Source organism: Cyprinus carpio, chromosome B22 (assembly GCF_018340385.1).
Source record: "Cyprinus carpio isolate SPL01 chromosome B22, ASM1834038v1, whole genome shotgun sequence".
Lineage (NCBI taxonomy): Eukaryota > Metazoa > Chordata > Actinopteri > Cypriniformes > Cyprinidae > Cyprinus > Cyprinus carpio.
Window position 1 is genome coordinate 20333172 of NC_056618.1, and position 23151 is coordinate 20356322.

General features: G+C 37.2%; 1 pseudogene; it reads right to left on the reverse strand.

The window, feature by feature from the left end:
* LOC109051285 overlaps nucleotides 1-20393 on the reverse strand; it is a 47906-nt pseudogene extending 27513 nt beyond the window's left edge.
* Nucleotides 20394-23151: the final 2758 nt, after the last annotated feature.

Below are 23151 nucleotides of genomic sequence, written 5' to 3' on the forward strand. Positions count from 1 at the left end.
CTCTTTGTCTAATGCTCTTACTGTAACCTGAATGGCTCCCCCACCATCCAAACGCTCTTATCCTCACCTGCCTAGCATTCTCTCTCTTTGTCTTCCATTCTGCCTCATATTTATTCCTCCCTGTTTATCCTCCGCTTGTGTGTGCCATAAAGTAGACCATGGAAAACAGGCCAGGATGCTATGGGATAGAGGATAATGGACGAACTGTCTCATCTGCTCATTCCCTCTATTCATTTAAATCTATCATTATTCGCTCACAGTGCAAGCAACAGTGTAGAGTACTTTGGAGTCATTTGCACAATGAGAACACACGTGTGCAGAACAGCAAGGCATTGCCCAAAACATCTTCAAATAGTACTTTTTAAAGCAGTTTTCCCTTTTAAACTCTGATCTCAGGTTTTCCAGCTTGCTAATTACTTCTAATTTTTTTCACTCTGTTAAACACTGAACAAACGTGTTACAAAGGTTGTGTCCTTGTCTGATGCTGCAGCTTTAAACTTTGCCCACGGCTTTTGCACTCACACAGAATACACTATCGTTAAACAAACTGAATGAGGTTAAATTTTTATTCACATAAACATCACATTAACCATCAATTCTCTTGGGCGAGGTGTGAAACATTTTCACACAATTGAAGTTTCAGGCAAAAAAAGTGAATCCTAATTAGTTTGCAAATCACTGGCATGGATTTTACTATTGCATGGAAGCTACGTTGTTTTGAAACTGTGCTTGTTTTTGTCAGTCATTATCTCATAATGAGTGAATTGCAATAATTTATTTGAAAAGCTACTTGGCATTAGCATTTCAAACAGAATGACTAATAGACATACCTGTCACGAATGCCACAGATGTCAAACTGGAGCTTGCTGTAGTTTCCCAGCAGGCCTTGCTGCACCAGGTAGAAGTTGATTGGCTGGTTGTTAATGATAACAGAGCGCATGCAGCCTTGATAGGCCATTGTCGGATTTCGGCAACCCTGATTGGTTAATACTGATGGGCAACCTGTTTAAAAAAATATATATATTTACAACAGAAATAATAGATGATCATTTGTGGCAGTGTAAAACCACAAAAACACAATTTTTGTTAATTAAAACAAGTGCTGTAACTGTAATGAAATATAAAAACAAACTTATTTCAGCTCCTTGCCATTGCAGAATTTTACATTTAGTTTAACATGATGTACTAAAGAGCTAAAACTGAAATAAAAATGATTAAAAACTACATAGGTATAACAAAACACACACACAAAAAAAACTAAATTACCTCAATTATAATAATTGCTATTAACTAAAATTAAAATGAAACAATGCAATCTAAATTATAAAATTTACAAATAAAATCTAATTCAAAATATTATTAAAAAACTATATAGTATCTCTGATACCAAAATACTAAAACTGATCCTAAAGTAATTGTGTGAAAATAAACGTAAACAGAATCATCTAAATGAAAAACTACTCCTTGGTTGTTAAAAGCAATAAAGTTAAAACTAAAAGTAAAGCTTTATCTTTTCACTGATTATATTTTGTCAATATATTGGGTTTATTTATCTCCTGTGTAACTATGTTTTGACTATATTAGCTCTTTCAGTCATAATAAGTGTGTTATCAGTCACAATCAGTAAAATTTTTTAATACTTATTTAGAAATATTAGCCACATTTCACCTCAAAACCAATATATATTGAAACCAATAAGTGAATGATCATTACAACTGTTTCTTTTGTGAAAGTTTGATCCTCATGACTGTAATACAGTAATTTAATGTTATCATTTAGCACTAATGTATCACTTTTTATATATTAATTTTTGCATTAGGGTAAAGTGAATTGGCAGTTGGGGCTAAATTTTCATGAAAATTCTCTCTCAATGTAAAATATTTTATTGGTTCTAAAATAATGTAGTCTTCACTTTTGCATAATATCATTTCATTTTCCTTTCTTTTCATTTTCGGGTGACATGTGTGTGTATTCTTCACAATTAAGCATCCAGTAATCCATGATAAAGCTTGCAGGATAAAGAACCAAAAGAAGTGTATTTTCTAATTACAGCCCACACAATTCTGTTGTATGTATCCATGCTTTTAATTGTAAAACTAAGGGCTTAGTTTGTTTGTTTAAATGCACTAGCACCCTACCTCCAATTACCAGACTCCTCCCAGGCTGTGCAATGTCCTTCAGCTGCATGGTGGACGGTGGCTTGTCGTCCACCGAGAGGGAAACCTGGAAACCTCCCATGCTAATGGACACCGTGTGCCATTGGCCGTCACTCAGAGCCTGACCTGGCAGAGGAAGACACGGAGCGATGTTACGCCTCAAATGCTGCACATTAATCAGGGCGAATGATTGACAGATCTGGGGTTTGTGCGCTGGAGCGCAACGAGTTAATCTGCATATGTCAGCCCGGCAGAGAATCCACTATTTCCCTTGAGAGGGACGTGCAGAGATTCAGTTTGCCGTCTGCGATGGCAGCCTGCCAGACAGCCGCATCCAAAATTCAGTCGACATACAGGTGTGCCTGCCAAAAAGTGTTTTACAACTAAAAATCCTGTTTGAATTCTCGGTAAACGCTTTTAGGGTGAACGTACGCAAGTGGGATTGTATTTTGTCAATGCTGTGTACGGCGGAGACGCAAATATGAAAACAAGCGCATAACCTTGTATATTTATCCCTTGGAGGGTCTTCCCTTTCACATCTGTTGTTCTTAATTTAAGCTAATTATAATTAGACTAAAGGGGTGTTTGTATCAACAGCTGTTTGCAGCGACAAAACAACCAGTATATTTTCACTGATTTGGCATATTTAAGACAAAATAATAATAATAATAATAATAATACAAATAATAAGAATAGCTACTGCAGTTGTTATTATAATTATTACAGGAATAATTATTTTATTGTTATTAACAAAAGTATAAGTATTGTTATAGCTATTGTTATTAGTAATATTTGAAAAAAAGATTAAAAAGATTAATGTACATATTATTATTATTATTATTATTATCTGTTTATGGATTACTATACTGTTTATGGATTTTATTATTGTTATTTTTATTATTTTTAATTAATAAAACTTATAATAATAATAATAATAGCTACTGCAGATGTTATTTTGATTATTATAACAACAACTATTTTATTGTTATTAACAAAAGTATAATGTTTAAATCTAGATTAAAAACACATCTCTTTGGCCAAGCATTCAAATAATTTATCTCATAATCTTGTACTGCAGTTATATCTGATCAAATGCGCATTACTTGGTTAATCTTTTCCTTAGCTTGATGGTTGAAATGAAAACTAATTAATTTTAAGTTTGATTGGTTGGAACAGCAGCTATGCTAATTATGTCTTTAATTGTTTGACTTTTGTTTCTCTGTTTTGCAACTAGGATTTACAAGTGTTTATGTATGGATCCAGGGATGATGGTATGCATGCGAAACAACATAGAGAACGACCAAATTTTGCTATAAGTTTGATTGCATCATATAATAATTGCTGTTAATAGTGTTTATCGTCTATTTGATTAGTGTCATTTTTCTTTTGTTTTTTTTCCGTACATTTTCTGCCATATGTACATAAATTGACAGTAATTTCACATAGACTGATAAGCTACTATGAAAAATTGTAGATTAGAAAACTAAAAACGTAATTTTCTGTAAAGTTGCTTTGCAACGATTTGTAATATCGTAAAAAAACGCTATAAAATAATAAACTTGAATTGAATCATGATGTTATAGCTATTGTAATTATTATTTAATACGTTTAAAAAGATTGTAAATATTATGTAATAATATTATTTCAAATATTTCAAATAATATAATAATCAAATAATACTTCAGAAATAATATTTTTGTATCGTAAATTCTCATACAGGTGTGCCTGCCAAATAGTTTGAGTAGTTTATAACTTTATATTGTGTTGTGATGGTTAGCTCAGCTTACAATGAAATCTCATTGGTCCAAAATCCCACATCACAAAACTGTATAATAAACACCAGATATGTTCTGATTGGCTGCAACTGTATCGCGTTATGCAGCATTTTCTTTTTTTTATTGAAAAAAAATAATAAAGTAAAATACTGTGTGGTATGCTTAGGAAAATATTACACCTAAAATACACCTTTTGGAATATTTTGATTCAGTATTTAATTATAGAATGGATAAATATATTAGTAAATGAATGAACAAATAAATATCAATATTTTTAAACTAAAAAATATTTATGATGATGATAACAGTGTGCTGGAGACTAATCTTTTTGTTTATTTGTTAATAATAATAATAATAATAATAATAATAATAATAATATTATTATTATTATTATTAGTATATTTAAATAATATGAAAAAATTTATTATAATAATATTATTATTATTATTATTATTATTATTATTATTTTTATTTGGATTACACTATTATTTAGTGTATTTTGGACGAGGAGATAAAGATTTGGGCTGACAAGCAGAAGGTTGTAGGTTCAAACCCTCAAGATTCAAACTTCAGAAAGACACACATGTACACTAGTAGACATCAAACACGATGGACGGGACTATCAGAGCTTTGCAACGCTGATGCTGTGGTGGTGTGTGGTCTAAGCTGGCCATGAACGAGAAGCCAAAAGCAGTCTCTCCGACTCCTAGAGGGCCTCAGCCAGGCCTGTCTGAGCTGACAGCAGCGCATAGCCTTCCCGGTTCCAATAAACGTCTGGAACTGAAAACGTTACTGACAGTGTTTCCTAAGTGGCAGCGCGTCCAACGGAAGTTGACAGGAAAAACTGCTGCCTGGAGCTCAAGAAGGTGGCGGATACCAGTTGAGGCTCTGAGCAGGTAAAGGTCACATTCCCCTGAAATGACAGTTTGTGGAAGAGTTTAATTTATATGTGTATATATATATATCAGGAGATGGGTATGTAAAAGTATTTTTGGTGAAGTAAATATTTCAGTGTTTGCACAATAACAAACAATTTTCCCCGAATCTAAACACAAATCAATGCAAAAACATGTTCTTTTTTTCAAATGCCCGCAGGCAGGCAGATTCTCTGAGCGGCAGGGTATGAAAACAGTAAGATCAAATGTCAGGACTTCGAAGACTGCAGGTTTCCTAACAGAAAACAGAATAGGGGGTCTGTTGTTTTAGACCAACATTCCAATGGTACTGGATTTATGATCCGTTTAAAATAGTGGACAAATCCATTGACCCATCCGCTTCTTTGCTGTGTGGTCTCAGCCAGCAAAGCACAACAGGACACTTGTGTGGTCTCAGACAGCAAGCCACAACAGGACCAGCTCCAGACATTTTTTGTCTGTGGCATTGTGAGAGGGTTGGGTAAGTGGTATCAGATAGAACTCCAAACACCACAGAAACACCTCCAGCCTGCATGTCATGTCTGAGGTGACAGAGCGCTAGCTAAACACAATCCAATAAAACTCCAAACACCACAGGTGCTCTAAACATCATTTGCATTATACTTACTTTGCTTCCGTAAAAAATAAACAAAAATAAAATATTATTTATTACTTGCTTCCATAAAAATAAACAAAAATAAATATTATTTATTACTATAATAATAATAATAATAATAATAATAATAATATTTATTATAATTATAATATAATATAATATAATATAATATAATATAATATATAAAAAATAGTCAACAGAAAACAGCATTCATATTTCCATAATGAAGTGTATCTAAGTTAAAGCTATATTCTGATAAATAAACAAATAACAACAACAACAACAACAACAACAACAACAACAATAATAATAATAATAATAATAATAATAATAATAATAATAATAATATATTTTAAATTAAAGCTAACAACAAAAACCTTAATTTAAGGACTATCTTAAACATTGATTTTGTGAATTCTTAACATGTGGGTTTTTTTCAAATTAGTGCTTTATAGGATAAAAAACGGGAGTATCACTGAATGAAACCAATGCTTTTTTGATCGTCTAGGACAATTGTTTTTCTTTTTCCTAACAGGAAAATATTTAATCATTGACTATATGTAATGTTGATACCTATACTACATTACAGTATAATTGAGAGCTATCAATTTTTAACATTTATTAGACTTTAAAAAGTAACAACTGTTTAATTTTACTAATTTTAAGTGAACTTAATGGATTCACCTAATCCTATTGTAATAAATGTCAAATTTAGTAGGAAAACATTACAAAAAAATTGAATGAAGTTATAAAAACATTCAGCAAATTAAATATAGATGAATCCTAAAAAGCTACAAAATTTATATTGATTTCCTCTTCTTTCCTTTGTTCTTTGATGAACAGACAACATAGCAGCTGGGTTATTAGGTTATTTAGCCTACTATACTTTAAGGAGCTGCCACTGCTGAATGTGACTTGGATCTGACACACATCTTATTTTGGTAACTTCATGACTGAAATGATAACATAACTATGACATTGCATGCACATACAGTGCTAATTTTGAAAAGTGTTTTTTTTGTCGCTTCCTGCATATTTGTCACACTTAAAAGATTTAGATCATCAAACAAATATTAATATCACACAAAGATAATGCAAGTAAATACAATATGCAGTTTTTAAATGATAATTTCATTTATTAAGGGAAAAAAGCTGTCCAAACCTACCTGGCCCTACGTGAAAAATTAATTGCCCCCTGCTGATAAATCATGAAACAACTGTGATGAACCACATTATTTTAGAAAGCGGAGTTAAATGAGCACAGTATAATGGCTGACAAGAAAGGAAAATTAGTGTTTACTGACATATGGCCTGACAACATCTCATCTGACTGCAGTTCACCGTTGTTCTACTGAAGCTCTTTGTCACCTCTATCTTTTCTGCACTCATTTGACTAGCGCCTGTCACTGAGAGTGTGCATCTGAAAAGTCAGTTTGATGTGGTCATAAAGACGTTCTGCATCTAAATAAATGCAATTCTTGTCAAGACAAAAAGATACAGAAGCAGTAGTTGTCAGTGGGTTGGCCAACCCTAGCTCCACCCTGCATTAATTGTGTTGAATATTTTTAATGCATTTAACTGAATGAATCACATAAGTTAAAGCTAATTTTGACAGCACTAATTCAAATGCAGTATAACAGAGACTTTTTGACCCTAGTAATCCCAGACACAGTGTATCCCACATATGCTCTGAAGCCCCACCATGATCGCGCTAGTCGCTCAAGAGACACCATGCCTCATTGCCTGGCTCTAATTGGACTCCAAAGGCCCCTTAGGAGTCTGCATATTTGCCTAGCTGAAAACTTACTGCATAATTGAGAAAGAGAGCGGAGGTGTCCGCTGTGAATATCTCAGAGGGTGGCACAGACTAAGTGGGACTTGGTCCTCTCCGTCATTAGTACCAGAGTCCTGCTGAACTCCCTCCCGGTCCATTAAAGGATGCAATATCCAGCATGTGGGCCAGATTAATGGCTGCAGTGATTAGCTGTGCTCTGGTGTAGTCCACTGCACTGATGTGACAAGATATGACAGCCGACGACAAGCCATTACACATAATCACAGTGAGGAAACAGCCACTAGCAATACGAGACCATAAGAATGGGAACTCACAAAAGTTGCTTGATTTAGAGGACTGTGATTCCTAGAGCCTCAATACTGGGAAAATGTGGAACAATAAAGCAGGTCTGTGGATTTATATTTGGGTACTGTGTCATAAAAATACTGTCATTATCAGCGATTTATGTCCAAATATTCCTACTAAAACAGTTGCTTAAAAAAAAGAGAAAAAGAAGAAAGAAAAAAAATCACATCTATCTATCTATCTATCTATCTATCTACCCACTCATCCATACAGTTCTTAATCTAGTTCTTCATCTGTAATGTTCTTCAGATGTAGTTCTTCAGCAATGAACACACACCCACCATGAACACACACCCGGAGCAGTTGGCAGCCATTTATGCTGCGGCCCCCAGGGAGCAGTTGGGGGTTCGGTGCCTTGCTCAAGGGCACCTCAGTCTTGTTATTGCTGGCCTGAGACTCAAGCCCACAACCTTAGGGTTAGGAGTTAAACTCTCTAACCACTAGGCCACAATTTCCCGATTAAGAAATCGAATAAATCGCTCTGATAATGAAAGCTGTTTGCGTAGATTCTCAGTGGCTCTGTGTTGTAAATGCTGCCCCATCTGAAAGTGTGTGAAAATACCACATTTAATAACATGTTTTTAATCCAAATTCACTTCATAACGTCAGTCGAGTGTTTGAAATAAATCCTTTTTTGAGATGATGTGGCTTCTTACACAGAATAAGGCACACAACATTTCATAGTATTCTAAGCAGTGATAAAGGCTATGTCATTTATCATTGCATTATTATATACTTTATTATAATGAAAATCAGAATAATAATTATATGCATTCCTGTATTTCTTCTGTGGGGCGTATTTGGAGTTTCAGCGCAAGAGCGACCTCTGGCCTTCAGATGGAGATTTACTACTGATCATAGAACCGTGCTTTACTGACAAGATGCGCATGACAATCACAGCTTTTGCCTAATCATGATTGTGATTTTATTGTGATTTATCCATCCATTCATATTCATCTAGTTCTCTATTCATCCATATAGGTATCCATCCATTCATTCATATCCAACTAGTTCTCCATCCATCCATTCATATCTATCCAGGTGTCCATCCATCCATTCATATCCTCTAGTTCTCCATCCATTCATATCCTCTAGTTCTTCATCCATCCATTCATATCCTCTAGTTCCCCATCCATCCATTCACATCCATCTAGTTCTACATCCATCCAGTTCTACATCCATCCATTCACATCCACCTAGGTATCCATCCATCCATCCAGTTCCCTTTCCAGTCTGGATGCGGTTGTTACCTGGCGTTGGGTGATGGTCACGAGGTGGCGTTTGTGGATGAGTCATGTTGTCATTGCGGGAAGCTGATCATCTCGGAGTTGCTGGCCAAGCTCTGTTTCCTCAAAGGGGTGGAGCTCCGTTGCCTCTGCCTGGATCTAGTTCTCATAATGGCGACCACCAGGCGGGGGCTACTTCAGGCAGTAGCATGGTCGGTCTGAGGGTAACAGTGATGGCAAACCCTCCAGGGAACCAACCCTCGGGGGACCATCACTCCTCTTGCACACCGCAACCAGTTGAGCTGTCAATAGAACATGTTGGGTCCTCTACAAGGAGCGTACCAGCAGTATCCTTTGGCGCTCCTCTCGACGACCGGGTGTCGATCGCTGCAACGGAGGGTGAGGCAGAGCTTTCTGGAGAGGAAGATTTCGCTGCGCTGCTGTCCTCCGGGACTGTAGCAATGCCTGAATCAGATCCGGAAATAATGGCTATGCTTTCCTGGCCGCCAAAAGGGTAGGACTCGAGTGGAAATCTCCACTGTGTCCCGAGCCCCCCAGGGCTGGACGATTGGTTTCTTGTGGTGGCTCACGCTGGTTCTCAGCGTCTTGTCTGAGTGCCTTTCTTCCAGGAGGTGCATGAGGAGCTCACCAGGTCAGGACGGCACCAATCTGCTGGTTCCTCCTCCCTCACCACCCTCGACAGTGGTGCAGCTAGGGGGCATATGGGGTCCCCCTGGTGGAGAGGTCGGTTGTGATGCAGTTGTGTCCTAATACCCCCTCCACCCAGAAGGGTGAACCGTGCCTCCCCTCCCGGGTCTGTAGGAACTCATCTGGCCAGCGATGCTTATACGGCCTGTGGAGAAGCTGCTTCCACCTTACACGATATGGAGTTACATGAGGGTGGTCACGATCCAGATTTCTGAAAGAGCTCCGAACCGCTACTGACCTCGCGCTCCGAGCGACGAAAGTAACCATGAGTTCTCTGAGTCATGCAATGTCCACACTTATGGTACAGGAGCGCCATCTCTGGCTGTGTCTTGTTGACATGAGGGATGCTGACAAAGTTTGGTTACTTAACGCCCCTGTGTCCCAGACATGTCTCTTCGGCGACGCGGTCGAGAGCCTGGCCCAGCAGCTCTCAGCTGCACAGAAGCAGAATGACGTGTCACCCTGCCCAGGCGGGCAGCTGCTGCCTCCACCAGTCCAATGGCCACAGCGCCCCACCCATCGTCAAGGGTGGACCCCTGCGTCCGCCCTCGCTCCCACGCTGCATCCACAGCAGCCTCCAGCAAGTGGCGCCGTGGAGCTGGGCATAGGCAGGCCGCCCCACCCATCCTGACCCCCGTCAAATCTGGCCGTGAGCAAAAGAGCAAGCGGCCCAGGGCCGAGTGACCCAGAGAGGCAGGAAGCTGCACTTGGTGGATGATGAAGGCACCTCTCCCTCCTCTGGAGGAGGGCCAGATGGAGAATCTGGAAAATCTCTACAAGAGAGTGGTTTTCTCTGTCCCTGGGTCCTGGGAGGGCACGGAGAGTCACGGACGGACCAACACTGGACCACGCTCATCCTCCTCCTTCACCAGCCGGCACAGTTCGAGAGCATCAAAAAAGGCACTACTCACGCACCCTCTGCCAACCTGTGGAACCAGGTAAGCATTGCACTGCAGACTCCTCTTCTGTCTGCTCACAAGTCACCCGAGTTGGGTCCCTGTGTTCCACCTCGCTGCCCCACTGCAGGTACAGTGGTGGTTCCGTTAGTCCACCATAAAACATGCCTCTGGTGACTTATTGCTTTAATCTACTATTAAAAACTGTATATTTATGGTTAATATCTAAATAACCACTAAAACAATATGAAAAATATGGACATATGAACATCACTTCTCTGGTGTACTCAGATAAGCAGAAACATGTCATTAGTCAAAGCCATCCCTCTCATTAAAACCCCTCCTTCATTTCAAAATGACTGTAATTTAGTCCCCAGACCTTCAGCGAGGTGCGATTTTATGAGATATTCATCAGCGGATCATTTATGAAGTGTAATCTAAGGCCAGAGCAGCTCTTGGAGACTGATTGCCTTCCTTTTAAAAGATATTTTAATGACACGGCTCTCAGCGCTGTGGGAATAATGTGGACAAAACCACAATTCATTCTCTTAAAAAGCTCCCTTGTGGTGCCATACTATACTGGCAACGGCTCAAAAAAATCCAAATGGCTCCATTTCTCTCCCTGCTGACCAGTCCCACACAGAACTAAACCAGCACTAAAATGCATTTCTGGAAAAATGTAGGTGAAAACAAATGAGAATGAAAATATAAATCAATCTCTTTACAAACACTGTTTGTGCCCCACTACCAAAATTTAACACAAGCAACAGACTTGGCTGTAGAAAGTTCTGACACCTTTCCATGCTGGTGCTATTAGGGAAAAAAAATCACTAAATACTCTGGTCAAGAACCATCCATTATGGATAGAATGGGATTGCTAATTTATCAAGACCTGTGGAAATTTTTCTTATTTTAAGGCTTTTTCATGGCCATGACAACAACAATAACAAAATGTATTAAATTATCAATAATAAATGTACAAAATAAACATACTCACCACACTGTAGATCTGAGGTTTGCGTCGTTTGGCCAAGTCAATGATGTTGACTCCATTGTAGTAGAGGTTCTCCATACATCCATGGAAGTTTTTCCGCAGGAACGTGCCTGGTTTTCCGGGAAGAGGGATTCCTCCAAAGCTGAGCTTTGTGAAATGAATGGGAAAAACAACAGCGATGGAGAGGTTTTACAATATAGTGGGAAATGTGTCCAGTCATTAGTCAAGTGATTTGGGGCATGAGGTGTTATGTTCTTAACTAATCAAAATAACATGATTGAGGTCACCATGTTTCCACTCTTTAAACCAACATGTTACAGGTAGACTTGGTATTTTATGTAATGTTTTTGAGGCAAAATAAAATAAAATTCAAAAGTAGCTAATATTAGTATTGAAATATATTACTACTACTACTACTACTACTACTCCTACTACTACTACTACTACTTTTAAAGCATATTTAATAAAATTCTCTTTGGAATGCAACATTACAAACAAAACATAAATTTATTTATTTATTATTATTACTGATACTTGCACAGTGTATTTCATGGATTTCTCTTCAAAGTGCAGCATAGACAATTTGCTGCACTTCTTTGTATATAAAACATAAATAAAATTATTACAAACAGTAATTCACTTCAGTGCACTTAAAAGTTTGGCTTTAATAATGTTTGTGTACTTTATTAATAATAAATAATAATTTATTATTATATTTTACATTAATTTACTAACATTTCTTAAAATGCAGTTCAAACGACAACATATAAACAATATAAACAACATAAATAGACAATGTAAACACAATTAAATGAAAAGGAGATCAAAAGAAGAACAGAACTGACTGAACTGTCAATTGTATAAAATTACTAATTAATAATAAATAAATATATGTATTTAAGATGCTTTAAAGTAATAAAAAATAAGTACTTATAAAGCAATAAATTAAATATATACTATTTATTATAAATTGATACTAGGTAGGATTTCATTGGAGAAAAACTGCAGTCTAGGATGACTCATCAAATTAAATCTGTTTTTCTGAAAAACAGTGTAAATTTAAAGATGCAAATATCTGCTAAATGTGAGGTGAGCTCAAACCTAACAAGCCATGAAACTTGGGGTCTTCAGTGAAAGTACTGTTAAGGATCTCTATATGGATCTGCTAATATACTGAGCAAAAAATGCAATAAATAAAACAAAGTAAAGTAACCAAAATCATTCTCACCTCATAATCAACCTCCAGTGAATCATCCAGCCCACCCGTCCTCACATGTTTGGTTAGTCTGTCCACAGTGAAGTTGATCTGTTTGTTAAATCGCTCAATCAGGACGGAATGCCAGTGCTGGTCATCCAGAAGACTTCCCAGAAACACAGAGACATGGCCGCTGCTAGGGTGCATCTTAGCATCGTCTTGAGAGAAAACAAGAATATTTTTTAAATATAAAAGTATTAAATTATATTTTAGTGTCATCGTTTACATTCTTCCTTAGTATATCCATTTTTTTTGTGTTTGAGAAATCTACTAACAACATACTGTGTCTTATTTGAAAACTGTTATATTTTGAATTAGCTTTTATTTTCTATTTTCAGTTTCTATTTTATTTTTAGTTCAAGTTTTAGTACTTTTATTTTGTACTTTTATCTTTTTTTTTCTATTTTCAGATTTGCTAATTTTAGCACTCCAACTATCTTTTTTTCCCCAGTTTTCATCAGCTTTCATTTCATTTCTATTTTTTTTTAATTAGATCAATTTTTAATAGTGTTTATCTTATTTAAAAATACCAACACTTACACAGGTGCACATAAATACCATTTATATCATGCTAATAAATGAAACCAAATTAAAATGTTGTCAGAAGCCAAGATTTTATCAGTTGCTAATTTTACAGCATCTTTATAATGGGAGACCTTAGAAAGAAAATTATCAAATGGTCTCTTTTTTCAGCACATTCTCAAAATGAGCCATAAATAGATTAGGAAAGGTGTGCCTTGTGCTGTCTCCTCTGTTTGATCCTTCTGAACTTCCTGGAAAGAAACCTGCTGTATTGATGATAAAAGAACAGAAAGAACAGCCTATCTTGACAAAGTGAGAGAAGCCTGTCAGGAACATGTTCAGCTCATATTTCACCACAAAATCAAAAGAAAGAAGTATGAAATTATACTTTGCATAAAGAAAAGTAAGCTTTATTTTTAGCACCATTAATATTCATTGAATTGTCACATTAATTGCATATCAATTAAGCACATTTTTTTTTAATTGAGGAGAAACACCAAATTAATGGTGTCAGTGAATTAAAAAAAAACAAACTGATTTTTGTTATGAAAATTGTCTCACAAAGGAAATTAAAATAAATAAATACATACATAAATAATATTCTTCATTTTCTTTAAGTAATTAAATCATTTTCTGATTTTGGAGTGAAATATAAAACAGACACATTATAGTGAGATTTACCCATGAAGGAGACAATATACGGCATCTGAAATTAGCTTTGAGAGCTTTTTGTGGCTGAATGCAAATGTAAAGAAAAACATTGTCCTGATAAACAGCATCAACATCATCTCGGTTCAGTATACTTAGCAATCAGAGCTTGCCGCCGCTCTTAGCGTAACGTGCAACTTATTCCATCTGAATGCGGGTGCTAATTGAACACGAGGCTCGGAAAGCACTGGGACTCAACATTAGATCGCTCTTTGTGACAGCTCGATACACTTATATGTGATTACGCCGCAGATTTGGCGGTCTTAATCAAATCTTTGTTTCACAACTGCCTCTCATATGATTACGGTAAGATGCTACGATTTTGCTTGTGAACACTTCCTCTTGCTGCAGTGATAGAAGAGCTCTACAAAACCCAAAGAAGCAGAATAACCTAAAAACATTGCTTTGAATCTCTCCAAAAAAGTTTTTTTTTGTTGTTGTTGTTGGTTTTTTTTGTGGCTTTTAATCCACATAAATTAGATCTGAGGATAATTTTTATGCTAGTGTACTGAAATGTTATTTTGTGCAATTTGCATATTATCTTTCATGAATGAAAACACAGATATAGTCCCTGGACACACGAAAGCAAAATTATTCGCAAAATTGAGATGTGCTCCTAAAGATCATATCACCATAAAAAGCAATAATATAATTAAAATAAAATAGTTCCAAGTTTTTAAAAATGGAATTTGCTCAATAGTTGACCTGAAACACACACACACACAAAACAACAAACCTGCAAATGTCTGCATCAGCGCCCCCTGTGGCAATGCTGAGAATGCATTACAAATATCTGCCACAATTCTGAACATGAAAATGCATGAAATCAAGCTTTTTTAAATCATTTGTGGCCACAAGCTTGTGTAGAGTACATTTCAGGCCTTTGTTTTGAGTTTAAAAGGCTATAGAGAGCTCTCTCTCACCCAGATTGATATGCAGGGACAGTCGGCCCTTATGCAGCTCTAGGGTGATGTAATCGCCTCTTTGTCCCTCTCCATGCACAAGGACCCCATCTGCACGCTGGCTCTTAAACCGTAGAGAGATGACGTCTTTCACAGTGCTGGTGGACTTCTGATTAAACCGGTAAAGCAAAGAGCTCCTGCCGTTGAAGTCTGCAACATCTGACTCTGAGAAATGGAAGGGAAAAAAGAATCCATCATGGTCATAAATACTAAGCAAGAAAAACCTTATTTAGTTTCTTAATATATATATATTATAGTTATATATATCTAAACAGTTTGTACATTTATATCAGACAAATGTTTAAAACTAAACAGCAAAATTCACATTCTTTTATAAACACAAGACAAATAAAAACAAAAAAAGCAAAAGTAAAACAAGTACAAGACACAAAAAAAGATAAAAATAAATCAATAAAAAATAAAAATAACAAAAAAAAAAACAAAATAAAAAAAAACAAGTAAATGAAAGAAAAGAAGATAAACATTAAATAGCAAAAAAAGCGCAAAAGACAAACAATAGCAAAAAAGCAATAAAAGAAAACAAAAACAAAAAACAAAACAAAGAAAAGCAAACAACAAACATACTCACAAACACACACACACACACAAAGCAAAACAGTACAATGACAACACAACTTTAACAACAATAACAAAGTAAAGTTTAAATAAAATAGCCCTAAAGCTCTAGTAAAACACTATCAAAATACAAAAGAAGATAAGAAGAATCAGAATGATAAGCAATGAGACCCGTCTTGAGAGATAGGGTCAGTTTATTTGATCTTATTACCTTCTTAAAATCATTGGCCAGAATTTAAAGAAATATGAAGCCTGTCTTGAAGCAACCCTTCAGAACAAATTCTACCCTGGGCAGTAAAAGGCACAAATGTGGATTTTGACCCGGGCTTAGAGTTCAGACATTACACTTTTGCTCTATTTCTCCATCTCTCTCCTCACCGGATGCCGGAGTGCGAGAGACTGAAGCTAACTAGCCGTGACAAGCAAAGCCTCGCAAAGAGCTCGGAGCCGTCTGCTGAATATAGAACTAACGCAGAGGGTCCAGAAACATCAGCAAGCGCAATGAGGCTGAGTTAGATAAAGTGGGGAGATCAGACGAGAATGTGTTTGGTTTTCGTTTTTTGCACGAGTTGACGTCTTGATGGAGGCACAATGCGTGTCAAGATGAAATGATAAGGAAATATAGCGTTATCTTAAAGTCTTTCAATCAAAGAGGCACAACAATAATCACCAAATAACCACAGAAGTTTTATAAACGATGACCTTGAGAACTGAGAGGATAGAAAGAAGAGAAGTTGAAAATACTGCCAGGTTTAAAGGGAAAAAAACAAAAACAAAACTAATGCATATTGTATAATCCTTCCTGAGGGAAAGAACAAAAACAATGAAGTTCAAACTCGCGACTGCATCTAAACTCAGCCAGACGGCTCGCTGAACACAACACACGGTGGATTCACGTCATAATTGAATAATTTATTATTTAGGATTGTAGATGGCTAAATAAATTTGCATTATCTTTATATCTTACTGCTTGCATGAAATCTGGGTCCACAGAGATGAGAATAAATACTTAATTGACAGAATACTCATTCAACGCTGATATTTCTCATTTCTTACATATTTCTTACGTATTTCAATTGTGTTAACTGAAATAATGTGAGAATAAAATATAAATATTTGATGAAATTACAAAGTAAAAACAAAAATTAGAAATGCTGTCTTGGCAACTAACTGAAAAAAAAAGTTTTAGTTGAAACCCTAAAAACACTAAATAATTAAAAACTAAAGCAAAAAAAAAAAAAAAAAATCTGATTATTTATTAATATGGAAAAGAAGTGCTTGGGATTGACATTCAATACTGACCTAAAATGTGTTATATGATTATATATATGTGAAAATGTGAAATATGCTTTGTTTTTCATTGACTTTTTTTGGGCTATTTAATTAATGTTACTGATGATGGCCTTTAAATATGTCAAAGAATTAAAATTATATACATTGCAATAATAATAATAATAATAATAATAATAATAATAATAATAATAATAAATTGTAATGCTGAGCTTGACAATGCATGGTTTCAGACTGAAAATAAAATAAATGCGTGCCATATTTTAAATCTTTTTGTCTCCAAGAATCACTCAGCACAGAAAATGTTGGTGAAAAATGTGTATATTCTGTGTGGGCCTGCTTATTGCTTAGGAGACACACAAAGTTGTCCGCAAACTCAGAATTAGACCTCACTTTATCTGTGGGTCTCTTGGTGGCATCAACCCAGTGGTGCTCCGATGTGAATTAATGACTGTACAGGGACAAACACACACACTTATGCTCTTGCTACACACTCCCTATTTCAGACATACACACACAATCAGTTTATACCACGAAGCCACGGCCTTAAATTGCAGTTAGCAGCATAGGCGCTTGACAGATTTAAAACTAATTGACTTCAGGAGCATTTCAGCAGTGCATGAATAAGGCCAACGCACCACAGAGGACGTCCGGTTTATCCCACAGAAGACAAATATAAAATGTGTAGAGGGAGACCGTGCGCTATACTGAACGTGTGCATTCACTTTCTGTCTCTTTCTTTTTTAAGACTCAGATATGTTTGAATTCACTTTACCCTCCGTTTGATGCCACATTTTCTGTTTTCCCCTTATATAGTTGTCCTCTGTATTTCTTTCCTGGAGTTCGTTTAGCAGACATGTTCATATGTACTTTGTGCTAACATTGAGCGCCGCTGTGTGAAGCCATTGAATATTTGGTGTATACTAGCGCAGGGCTAATTATAAACATAATTACCGGGCACTAATTCACTCCTTGATTCATTCACGATTCTTTTGGAATGCAAGCCGTGCTAATGCTGATGCTAACCTGCCAGCGGTCTGACTTTGAGAAAGCACTAGCGTCTCCGTTATCAAACCCTATTACTGAAATACTGTGTGGTCAGCACCCACTTATCATGTTTGATCAACACGGTAAACCGAGTCGCCCCCATCGGTGTCACATTCCACCCTATCTCACAAAATTAACGTTTAGAGAATAAACATGGTGGTGATAGGTCGCCGAGTCGAGCTTTGAATTGACAATCGGTCTTGCTAGTGCACAGACTGCAAATACAAAGCACCTGAGGAGAGACTGAGAGAAAGGAAAAAGGGGGGAGCAGGGGAAGGAAAAGAAAGAAAACAAGCACTAGCAAGACTGCGTTATAAATATTTCAAGCGCAAGGCGTGCTGAGGAGAGACTGAGAGAAAGGAAAAAGGGGGGAGCAGGTTTTGCTAATGTGACCACATCAGAATGTGTTACTAGCTCTCCCACATCTATAAGCATCTTGTGAGTGAGGTTTTTATGAACTTTGAGATATTTTCAGGTGTATTTGGTGTCTAAGGTGCAGTTGTTAGCTCAGTTGTTAGGTTTGGCTAGATGGCATGTGCTTGCAGACAATTGCTTCATCATTCTGTTTCTTCATTGGCTGGCTTTGTACATTGTTTGTGTTCTTCCGTGTTAATGTTTGGCTAGTTAGCATGTGCTTCCTCATTCCATTTCTTCATTGACTGCCCTGATATTTGCTAATGAAGGTCACTTACAGAAGTCGAACACGAACACTCTTCCGAGTCCTGAGAGTTATTATCTATACATAGGCTGAACGTTTGCCAAGCTGCAGTTTACCGCAGTTTAAAAAAGAACACCAAACGTTAAGGGTTGGATGCTTGACTGTGCAATCGCGTAGTTTTCTCTTACAGCTGCACCCCAAAGCCGTTGCTACTACTCTAAAACCTCTAGTTTTAGAATAGCTAGAGGTTCTCCCCTTCCAGCTTGTCGAGACGACCAGAACCATTATATGACCAGTGAGGCACCTACGGCTCTTTTGAAAATGTTCCACACGTCTTCTTAATCTTCTACCTCATTAAAATGCATTCAAGCACTTCACAGACTTCCCTTGAAACCTATAAAGTTCCTCGAACCACCACAGCACCTTTTTTTCTCCCGCTGGTTGGTGATACAAAAGACCCAAAACCCATTAAACCATCATCAAGCAAAAAAAAAATAATTAAAAAAAAGAAAGCTGTTAATGGAGATGAATTAGCCAGTATAAAAACACTATACAGCCACCAGCCTCCTCCGTATTTTTGTGCAGTGTGCTTATCAAAGTCCACTGTCCACCCACGACAGAGCTTTAGTGCATGATGCCGTGATAGTTTACGTCAGGCGATTACAAGTGACATACTTCAATTCTCGTAATTAAAGTTTGAACAATTTTGTGGGTGGCTGGTTTTCGATAGGGAAGTGTGTGCCAAACAGTGTCTGACAGTGCATGTGGAGGATGCATTAATTCTTATCCTAGTAAAATTATTATGATTTAGTTAAAAGACAACAGACGCTTTAATGAATGATGGTCTGGTTGTGATGCATTTTATTCCAGTCATAAACGCGCTCCGCTTATTGAGCCGTACTCATACTCCGACCCAGCTTTTTCCAGTTACTTAAGGCTCAACAATGGCATTCAGAAATTCACTCAACTGAGAGATGTATATTTATAAGAGTACTTTGAAGTAACGGACCCAATATGGTTGTGATTCCCTCTGTGCCTGAAATGACTGTCCAAGCGCTTACCTGTCGCTCCCTGTATAGAGCACAGCATCTAACTCGTAAACACCAATCAATGCGTCCCGGAAAACGACCGCCTGGGGTTTGCACAGCTGTTCGCACGCTCGACCACCCGTGCAGTCATCGCAGAGTGCACCTGTAGGCTCATGTCCCGTAAAGCCCTGTCTAGGTTCGTTGCAGGCCCATCCGCAGCCTGCCTCCACACACCACAACCCACACAGATAATACAGAAGGGTTGACAGTCAACGGTACATAGCGGACAAAGGAAAGATACAACATCAATAATTATTTAAGCTATCAACCTGTGTTGAGTTTGCCAGCGTACAAAGGTAATTTTTTTATTTTAAGGTTTATGTCGCAGGCAAAAAGAGTGACAGATGAAGCACTGCTCACATAGAAGTCACTTTCAAACCGATGTCAATTTTGCATGCTTAATGTATGGCAAAAACCACTGCCCAAACCTGAACATGTTGCAACATCTCCCGGGGGAAATCTTTTCGCTTGTGCAAAATTGCGGATGGGCGAATGCCACAGATTTTGATTTGAAAAGTAATTGTGACCCGCACTTTTAACTAAATATTCTATTATTACTATCACACACACAAAAATAAAATGATCACACTATGGCTTTTGAACACTATTGAGTGATGATTTGTGAATATGGTGATGGAATTAGGTTTCACCTTTACAGCAGATTGTAATGCATGAATTTTTTTTCAGACCACACCATGATAATAAGTGGAAGTATTTGATAAATGCACTAATGATCCCGAAATATTCTAATTAAATGATTTGGCAAAATGACTCTGAATTGTACCAGAAGTGAGAAAAAAGAAACCTAACATGTTTTATATCTGTTACAACCGCACCCACCTGCTACAAAGCAATTGACCATGGAAGGCAGTCTGAGCGCATCGAGCTACTCTATGAAAGCAGAGCTATATATTTATTATAGCAAACGCAGTAGCCATGTGCAAATGAATAAAAACACGAATTATTTGGCACACACCATGACAGTGTAAGCTAAGCTGGGTGCACAATTCGCAGCTAACAATCCGTAGTAGACCCGATTGTTCAGTTCTGCGATGGCTGAGTAAGGCTGTCTGTACAATCACTGTCACGTTAATTGGTACAGTAAACAAATACCGCATTCATTTAACAATAAAGATGAAAGGACACTTTTACTTAACGTAGCGTCCGAACAAACGAAAGGTAATTTGGGAAACACGTAGCAGCACAGCCACACCTCAACGTCAGACAAGCGCTTGACTAGTTCAGGGTTGACAAGGAGACCCAATAAACTGTGGAGTGTTTGCTTTTAGAGCCTTGGGCCTCAGCTTCGTTACACTAACATGAAGTAGAATCTAGTAAATGTCCTACGTTTGCAGGTTGTCTGTTACCTAGTATTCTTTAAAAGGCTGACCAAATAGACAGCAAAACCCCGTGCCAAGTCCCTGAGGCATGAACAAAGAGACTGCTCTTACAAACAGAGACCAGAGGCTGAGGCCAAAGAGGCTAAATGTCCCAGTTGGTGCCCCCCTGTAGCTTTCAGGCCTCAGTCAATTCACTGATTGGTCTGCTTTTGACCTGTAAGTCAACTGAATTTCAGTCGAATCGACTCTAAAAGGCTGAGTAACATTTGCTGATACTCTACTCACAAGTCAAACTGGGTATTTAGTCCCTGCTGTGCCTTATCAAATGACCCTCCAAAGAGCATGTTTTTGGACAAGTACACAAATAGTGTCCAATATCCCACCTTACCATGGTATATATCAGTGCAATAAATTACATCAAAATTACCAAGGTATTAGCATCAGCTCCCATCACTGTACAGTTTTGCTAATGAAACAGGGATGTAAACGATTCACCTGAGCCGAGCCAGTTGAAAAAACTCGATAAAAATTTATGTGACGATTCAAGTTTGATGAGATGTTAAATGAATCGTGACACAACTGGGGGGTGATGGTTTATGTGAATGTATCTCTGAGGGACCTTGACTGTCTCACCGAAAAGTTTAGATGATATTTTCTTTTCATCTTTGCCCTCAGTGTAATGCATATGAAAGTATGCAATCCATCTGCTGTTTTTGTTTCGTTCAGATGTTTTATGTAGTATAATCTTAACAACGCCAAAAGTCGCACACATTCTGGTTTTGCTTCCAAATTTCGAAATTATACTTTATTTGGATTGTGATTAAAATGTAAGTTGTTGCCTCTAAGTTTAAAATGGACTCCGATCACATGCAAAGCCTTAGTTTGTTTAAATGAAGGTATTTCTTTTTATTTTATTATTTATTCATGTTACGTGGGATTGGTTTTAAAATTAAAAATTGAAAGTGTTGTTATTTGGCATATTTCAATTTCACAAAGAAATAATGCACAGACATTTTGCTTGACGAAATAATAATAAGGACACATGTTTTGATTTACGAAACATGATTTGTCTAATAAATTTAATCTAATTTTGTTTAAAAAAAAAAAGCAACCACCATATTTATGAATGCTAAGGGACACCCCTCCCTCCCCTGTGAGTCATATCGCATCAGGTGTGTTGACGTGAAAAGTTACATCCATATTAATGAAAGTAATTCAATTAATGTTGATAATGCTGATAAAGTAATTTCAACATTTTCAGTTTTTTTATTTGTATTAAAATTACTAAGGTATTAGCATCACTGTACAATTCTGTGAATGAAAGTAATTTTATAGAAATCTAATAGAATTACTTGGGTACAGGGGAGGAAGAGCAGAAACCAGTGGCCCATTGCAGTGATCTAGAACAGCATGAAAAAAAGATTAGCCAATCAGATTTGACATTCAAGGTTTGTGAATGACTCCATTCTGTTTAGAATGCCTGCTATTCATAAACCAATTATCTCCCAATGAATGATGGATCAAGTCCTCTCCCTTGTGCCTTTCCCCATTTTTCCCTTTTTTACCCCTACAGACATCAAATGGCTTGTAAATATTGCACAAAGTTAGTAACTGTGAGACTTTCGGCATCCACTTCTGAAGTTACGCGTTGGGCTTAAACTAAAGTAAGGAAATGAGCAGAAAAGGAGAGAGAGAGACAGCTGACAACAGCTCTCATTTCAATGTTTGAGAAAGCCGCACCAATTTCTCATCTAATTAACCTTTCAAACACTTTCTAAATGAGCCTGTAAGGGCCTTCATTCAAAAAATAAACTTTGAATTAAAGGAGAATAAATTTGAAACACGTAGCAGCCAGCAAGCCTCGGACTGCAGGACCACCTCAAGGTGACTTTTTAACCTGTGCTGTCACACTATTAGCTCAGTAAATCCTAACGACCTGGCACTGTCTCGTGTAAAAAGCTGACCAATAGACATGCACCCATGCTATCATAGCACAAGACGGCTCTACAACAACCAAGCAAGCCAAAGAGGTAATGTCACCATTGGTGCCCCGGTTCTTTCAGGCCTATTCACTGATTTGTCTCTTTTGCCTGTAGTTCAGACGGAATTTTCAGTCGAACGACTCTAAAAGGCTGAGTACCTTTGCTGTACTCGCTATCACATCAAATCTGGTATTTATCCCTGGCGTGCCTAAAATCAAATGACAGAGCTGTTTTGGGACATACATAGTTCCAATACCTTAAATACCATGGTATATATCGAGGGCAATTAATTACATAC